General features: G+C 42.3%; 2 pseudogenes; both read left to right on the top strand.

The window, feature by feature from the left end:
- The first annotated feature begins 1,091 nt into the window (after window positions 1–1,091).
- LOC121802656 lies at window positions 1,092–2,905 on the top strand (annotated as a pseudogene).
- A 3,017-nt stretch (window positions 2,906–5,922) lies between these two features.
- Window positions 5,923–6,713, top strand: LOC121803695 (annotated as a pseudogene).
- Window positions 6,714–7,953: the final 1,240 nt, after the last annotated feature.

The raw sequence follows: 7,953 nt of genomic DNA on the forward strand, positions 1-7,953 counted from the left end.
TAGCTACAAAAAGCAACACTAACCGGGCGTAATACAACCCAAGAGAAAAGAAAAGAAAAACAGAAACGAAAATTACAATGGGAATTCGAAACTGTAAAGAAGAACTTAGCCGAGTCGAGGAGGCCTCTTCCCGCAAGACGAGATACGCCCCGATAGTGCTCTCGGTTTGGCGTGTCGTCCCCAAAGGTAAAACGGCTACGTCTCTGGTGAAGCAGCACCGCTATCAGCAGAGCTCCGGCGAACTGGATGGAAGAGAGGGCAGAGCTTCGACAGAAAGACAATGCAGAGAGAGGGAGATAGCTTATGCTTGTGAATGGTATATTCTATCTAATGCAGTGGAATGACTAGCCTATTTATAGGCCAAGCCACCATGCAGGGTCAACCAAGCCATAAAGGCTCATCATGACAGATTCGTAACCGTCGGCGGTTACAAGCGTGTGGCAGGAGTGTGCCATTCGCGTGTGGAGCGTGTGCTTTTCTCACGTGTCAGCTTTGACTGTGCCACGCTTGACGACGTGTCAAGCCACTTGGATTGCTGACTCAGCGGTGGTCTAAAAAGATTATTACGGGTCCAGACCGAGCCCAAAGACCAATTGCCAAGTCCAAGTCCAAGATCGGGATCGGGACCGGGCCCGGGCCCGCGAGCACGGGCACGGGCACGGGCTCGGGCTCGGGCTCGGGCGGGCGGGCGGCGGCGGCGGCACGCGTGTGGGCTCTTTCACCCATCTTGGTCCACTATAATTATTAAGTAGCATAAAGTCACTTAATTTAAACACATTAAAAGATGTGTTACTTCTCCAATGTGGGATAATTAACACTAGTTAATTATTCCCTAAGCTCAAACTCCAAGCTTTAATTAAAAGCTAATTATGCCCAACTTTAATCTACTATTTCTCACTCACCGGAAATCGGATTTGAGAAAGTGAATATACTACATTTATCTACGTAAAATGTAGATCGACGCTATATCATTTAATTTCACAAAATTAAATGTCTCGTCACATTTATTATTTGGTCAAAATCCATTGACCGAACATATTTAATCCATGATTTTTATAAAAATTAGGTTTAGTTCTCGGTTAACCGAGAACCGAGAACCGTTTCCCCAACCCTAATTTAAATCTCTCTAAAAACCTTTCTCGGTTCATCGCCTGAAACAAACATGCTGCCTGAAACAACCCTTCTTTGCTTCTGCCTCGTCGTTCTTCTGTCGCTTCATGCCTCCGGCGGCAGCGGCAAGTGGAGCTTACTCCTCTCCAACGTGGGCATATCAGTCATGCACATGCAGCTCCTCCACACCGACCGCACCGACTTCGGCTGCTCCAATATCTCCCTCCCCAACGGCCGATGCCGTCGCGACTCCAACGACCGGGCCCTTACCGTCGACTGCACTGCCCACTCCGTCGAGTACAACGTCGCCACCAACTCCATCCACCCCTCACCGACGTCTGGTGCTCCTCCGGCGCAGTCGCCCCCGACGGATCCCTCGTCCAGGCCGGCGACTACAACGACGGCGATCACGCCGTCCGCATCTACAAATCCTGCCCCGCCTGCGACTGGAAGGAACTTGGAAACGGACTCTCCCAACCAAGGCGGTACGCCACCAGCCAAATCCTCCCTGACGGCTGCCAGATCATTGTCGGCGGTAGGAGGCAGTTCAACTACGATTTCTACCCGAAGAAAACCACCGCACATGGCTCCCTGTAACGCCCCACATTTTGAACCCTAAATTTTTTTAAATTTAATGTTTTTAATACTGTGAAGTCCGTGGATTAAATGACGAGTGAAATGGTCATTTGATTATTCTTGTGACTTAATTGTATTTAGAGTTTTGACTGTGCGTTGACTGAGTCAACTTTGTTAATTACGTGACGCGTGAATAATTGATGCTTATTGCTAAGGCACTAGATAACACTAGATAGCAGTTTGAATTTAAATAATTCCTTTCTTTATGGAATATTTATTGGGCTCAATTCCGTGTTGAGTTTGATAAATTTAATAAATAATAAGTCTAATCTTGTGATATAAATTGTGGGCTACACAATTTAAATAAAATATAATGGTTTGTTAGCCAAAATTAATTAAATATAAAATCTTTTCTAGAGAGCCCAAACTTCCTTGAGCCCAGAGACTCTTCCAAGGAAATTAGCGCCAGAATCAATTCTTCGCGTACATTCAATCTGCAAATCCATCCCAAAATTAAAACAGTCAAACAACTTTAAGTTTCTCAATCAATTGGCAAGTTATCACCCAATTAAGCCTCTCACTAAACGCGGTATTTCAATCTCTCTACCCTAATCTGCTCTCTCAGCCAGCCGTCCTCACTCACACACACTCTTGTTCACAATCACAAAGAAAGTAGAGAGAGTAGAGAAGAAGAAAAGTCCAGCCAATGACTAAGGTATTTGATCCTGAGTGTTCTTTCAATGACTAAGGTATTTGATCCTCCCCAACACCAAGTTCTCACTTTTCCCATTTTAGCATACGAATTGCATCATCTGTTAATTCTCAATTGAACTAAACAATAGCCCAAACTCAGTTAGAACCGAACTGAACTTAAGAAAACGAAATCGGTTAAAGAACTCAACTTTTGGATAAATCGGGGCTGCTCTATCTGAATGACGACGGAGGGCTGCGCTGATCAGGCAGGCGGTTGGGCGTCGATCCTGCAGCGGTGAATTGGGGATCTTGTTTGAGAGAGAGAGGTCGACTAAGAGCGTGAGGGAGGGAGCTTTAAAATTTTTGTTTCAATTTGTGGAGAGTGTGAGAGAAATCGTGGGACAGAGAGACCGAGATGCGGGAAGAGGGGGGAGAGAGAGAAGTGCAATTGCAATTTGAGGAAGAAGTGTGAAAGTGGGAGAAGGGAGTATACATCTGTATTTGGGAGTGGGGAACTTCCCCAATTTTTTTTTATTCATTTCTTCTTGTATATGAATTTACAGTGTTGATTGGGCTGTTTTAAAATAATTGTTTCGGGACGTGAGCGGCCAACCGGCGTAGCGGACGCAAATTAATCGAAATAAATAAGTTTACAATTATATAAGTTCGCCGAATTTAGTAGTATGAATTAATTGATTTTTTTTACTTTGAAAGAAAAATCCTATGATCGATAAAAAAATAATCAAAGTCTTAGGATGCATTCATCTTAATTATTTATTTGACTCTTTGTGTTCATGAATGTATTTTATTTAATTCTCAAAAGGGTTTCCTCCGCAAGCTAGTTGAGGTCGGAGTGGAATAATCTAAATTGAGGAAAATAAGCGAACGAAGTGGGCTTTCTTTTAAATAAGGATAACGTCCTAATTATTTTATCTATGGGAATGGAAATGAAATTGTGTTTATCATGCTATATTTTAGTTTTAACGTGCCTATCTGAAATGACTTTGCCATATATTATTTAAATCGAATTCGGATCCTTGTAGGGCCGCAAACCCTACTTGGATTAGTGTACACCTATGGTAGACCGTCTGTCATCTTATGGGTTGGCCGGTCTAGTGACTTGGATTGTGGCCACAGTCCAAGTCACGTATGAGCAGAAATGGTTGACGTCTATGGAACATTGGTTGCGCAACCGTTATTTTGAACAATGGAATATTTTTTGTGGCTCGAGCCTTTCTAAAGCTAAAACCCCGATGGTTACTTGACAATGGCATGATAAATATAATATTTTTGACAACTGTGTTTTCGGCATAAGAGCACCCGCAACGCGTGCCGAAACCGTTCCGCGTGCCGTTCCGCCGGAACGGTTTCGCCGCGGAACGCGTTGCGGCGCTGCATTCCGCTCCCGTCTCGTTCCCATTCCGTGCCGGGTGCCGACGGCACGTAACGCGGCACGGAACAAGCCGCCACGCGCCTGGGCGACGTGGCCGATCCCCGTGCGTGCGTGCTTCCCACTCGCCGGCCCGCGAGTGGGACACGTCAGCAATGACGCAATAATTATTTTTTTTTTATAAAAATCGAATTTTTTAAAAAAAAAAATTTTTTTTAAACGGTAACATTACCGTTTTTTTTAACTTTTTCTTAATTTTTTTAATTTTTATTTTTATTTTCTTATTCTATAAATACACCTAATTCATTCATTTTATACACAACTACACATCTATTCTTCCTACATCAACATCAATTTCTCTCCAATTTTCATATTCTATCTCTTCAAAAAATGTCCGGCGACGGCAATTACGGTGGTGGCGGCGCCGGAGGGTGGGATCTCAACGCGTTCGGCGATTGGGAGACCATGTACAACACACTTGGTGGTTCTGGGTCATCGACGCCGGGCACGCAGGGGTCGGCGACGCCGGGTGGGTACCAACCACCCACTTTCGATGTGGATGCCTACGCTCGAGGCTCCGGCTCGCGGCTTTCCCAGGGTTTGTCCCAGATTCGGGAGGATATCCCCGTTGAACCCACTCAGGGAGGAAGCTACAGGGCTGCGTCTGAGGCACCCGAGGAGGATGAGGAGGAGGAGCCGGAGGATCTGGGCCGGCATCCCTACACCAACGAAGAAACAAAGGCGGTGTACACCGCCTGGCTCACCGTCTCATATGATCCCATCGTCGGCAACCAACAAGCCGCCAAGTGCTTCTGGGAAAAGGTCCGTGATGTCTACCACGAGACTAAGCCGAAAGGGGCCCGGAAGCGCAAATATACAATGCTTCGTGCTCACTTTGGCCGAGTCGATTTACAGGTCAAAAAATTCTGCGGGATCTACTCCACCGAAGCGGCGCACTACCAAAGCGGAGCTTCGGGCGCCGACATACTGAGGGCGGCTATGCGCGCCTTCCACCAGGACACCGGTGTACAGTTCAAATATGTTGATATTTGGCAGCTCGTCAAGGACGAGGAAAGGTGGGCCGGTGGTGTCCGCTCCAGCTCGGGATCAACCTCAAAGCGGACGAAGCACACGACGAGCGGCCAGTACTCGTCTGGTGACACCGATGCGCCCAGTGATCGTGGCACGCAGGAGGATGATTCGCCGGCGGAGTAGTTTTTTTATTTTCCCACGTTTAATTGTGTGTTTTTTATTGTGTGTTTTTTATTTTTTTAGGATTTGAATTGTGTGTTTTTTTTAATTTTTTTAAGTTTAAGTTGTAATTTTTTTTAATATTGTGTGTTTTTTAATAAAGTATGTTTGTTTTTTAATAAAGTATGTTTGTTTTTTAATAAAGTGTGTTTATTTAATTTAATTTAGTTGGAAATAAAAATAAAAATTGAAATAGAATGAATAGTAATTTAAGGAACGGTTAAGGAACGGTTAAGGAACGGAGGGTTGCAGGTTCCGTTCCTTAGTTAAGGAATGGAGTAAAAAAGTACAGTGGGGCCCTCAAATAGTGGTTTAAGGAACGGTATAGGAACGGTATAGGAACAGCGTTGTGGATGGCCTAAGTCCACTGCGTATTTTATAGTACTTAGCTCTGCATGTGTTTTTCCTATATGCAGGTTGAGCGGTGATGAGCTTGGGGTGGTGTTGAGCTTAATTTGAAGTCTTGTTGGTTATTATTTTGAACTCCGAGTGTCGTCATATCTTCATACATGATGCCACTATTTCTCTTGAACGCTTCTGCTGTGATAATACTATTTTTCGCAATTATATTTTGAACTCCTTTTACTCTTGGATTATTAATTATGAAATAGTAATTGTTTGATGTTGGATTTAAGACATTACTGTGATTTTCCATCCGTTATTTGAATATTAAATATTTTGGTCAAACTCTTTATTGAAACCCTAGAATATTTCCCTTTCTTAAAGTCCTATTAATTGCGACCACCCGCATTTATTAACCCTAGAAAGGGCGGTCGTGACACTCCCACTATCTTCCATTCCTAGTCCATACTAACGAAGCTCGGCTTGAAAATAATCTCTATCCGTTTGTGTTCTTGAACGTCGAAGGAAATTTGTTCATTTTCGCCAACAATCGAGAGATAATGTTCTATGACAAGAGCTCGAGGGTGACCAAAACCTACCCGACCATCCCGGGTGAGGACCCGAGGAACTACCCCAGCACGGCTGAGGTCATGGTGTGTGGTGGCGCACCGAAAAGATCTTTTATAAGAGCCAACAAGGGTCATTTTGAAAAGGCTCTCAACTATTGTGGGAGAATCTGGATAAACGACCCGGGTCACAACCGAGTGGGAACTGGGTCGAACCCTTGTTTTGTCGCCGATTGTCTACTACCCAATAGGTGACCTGGGTCGAGGTTTGAGGTTCAGAACCCGACTTCGACCCCTAGAATGTAGCACTCTGCACCAATATTGCTTCGCGATGGTCGAATCCATATTGGTGGAAGCAACCCTCATACATATTACAATTTTACTAATGTAATATTCTCAACGGATTTGACTCTCGAAGCATTTTCACCGGCTTATTTGGATCCGCAGTTTGTGCATTTGCGGCCGAAGATCCTTTCGCCCATATCCGAATCTTGATTCAGATACGGGCAGCAAGTTCCGGTCCGATTCAGCATCCCTCCGGGTCGGCTAGACAAAGGCTCGATCATGGTGACAATGATAGCGCCATCATTTGCTACTCATTCATTCTCGACGAGTCAAAGATTACTAGTGCGAAATTCAGGTCTTGACACCAAGTTGGAAGATCAGTGTGCAAAATTCGGGTCTTGACACCATGTTCGGGCAATCTTGCACCGGCCGGGTACTATATTTTGTTTGTAGTTCACAAAGATATTCCGAGTGAGGCTATCTGGATCCATATCAATTGATAGAGCCAATTGTTAGTTTAAATGTAGTGCTTGTTCCATAAGAACTCTTATAGGATCTCCCTTTGTCATCTTATAAGTATATGTATATTATTCCAATGGCGTCTTCTAGTTGACCACATGGTAATTGAAAATATTTAATAATAGTTCCTTCCCCGTCCACGTTATGTTTATTTCATTATTTGTGTATATAGTCCTTGACTCCATTTCGTATATACAAATGTAGAATAGAAAGGAGAGAATAGTAGTAGTATTTTTTTAAAAGAACAGAAAAAAAGCAAACATTGGTTATAGTAGGAACGACAATTTGGATAACAAAGGTTGCCACATTCCATATCAACTACCACTTAATTCACTTGGGTCTTGATGGGCAGACACACACATAACCCTTCATCGCAGATCGTCTTACCCTTTTTGCATGGTGGACACTCCTTGTTCGTATTAGTACATAATATATCATCTGAAAATATATTAATTGGTAGTACTACTATATAAGGAGTTGTTTGATAAGGAAAAATCACACTTTTAGGTTTGATAACTCTCAAGATAAATGAGTTAATAAAGATATTCAATTACCTGATTTAACACCGGTCTTGATGGGCAAACAAGTGCAGCCAAAGAGCAATTGCAAAAAGGGCAACCAAGTAAATCATCCTGTCCTTAGACATTTTTCGAATTTATATATATTGTTATAAGAAAAGATGTAGTAGTTAGTGTCGTTGAATGTGTTGATGTGGTTCTCTCCTTTATATATATAGGCGACATGATGCAAATATATATCAGGAATGTGATAATAGCTACGATTAAAAAATCTTACTTTAATTAATAGTAGTATGTCATTTAATTTATGGCATTGTTTGACTTTATAAAAAATTTGCATAAAATAAAAAGATTTCAATTGATTTACACTCTAAAATAAAAGATTATTCCGCGTTTTGGGTTTGCTTAAAGATTTCATAAAATACTATTTTTTTAATTCACTCACCTAAAATGATGAATTCGAATTACTCGTATATTGATACACCAATAGAAAAGATTTTCAAACAAATTCCATAATAAAATTAAAGATTGACTTTATAAAAATGTGCATTGGTATTTAATTGATGATTAGCTTTGTTCTCGCCGTAATATTTATGTAAAATACGTTCACAAGCTACTGGTTAGAAAAACCCATAGTTTCTGGATTTGTCATAATCTTATCAAAGTATAAGAAAGTCTAAGAAAATCTTAAGAGAAAGGAAAG

This window comes from Salvia splendens, chromosome 5 (genome assembly GCF_004379255.2).
Source record: "Salvia splendens isolate huo1 chromosome 5, SspV2, whole genome shotgun sequence".
Classification (NCBI taxonomy): Eukaryota; Viridiplantae; Streptophyta; class Magnoliopsida; order Lamiales; family Lamiaceae; genus Salvia; species Salvia splendens.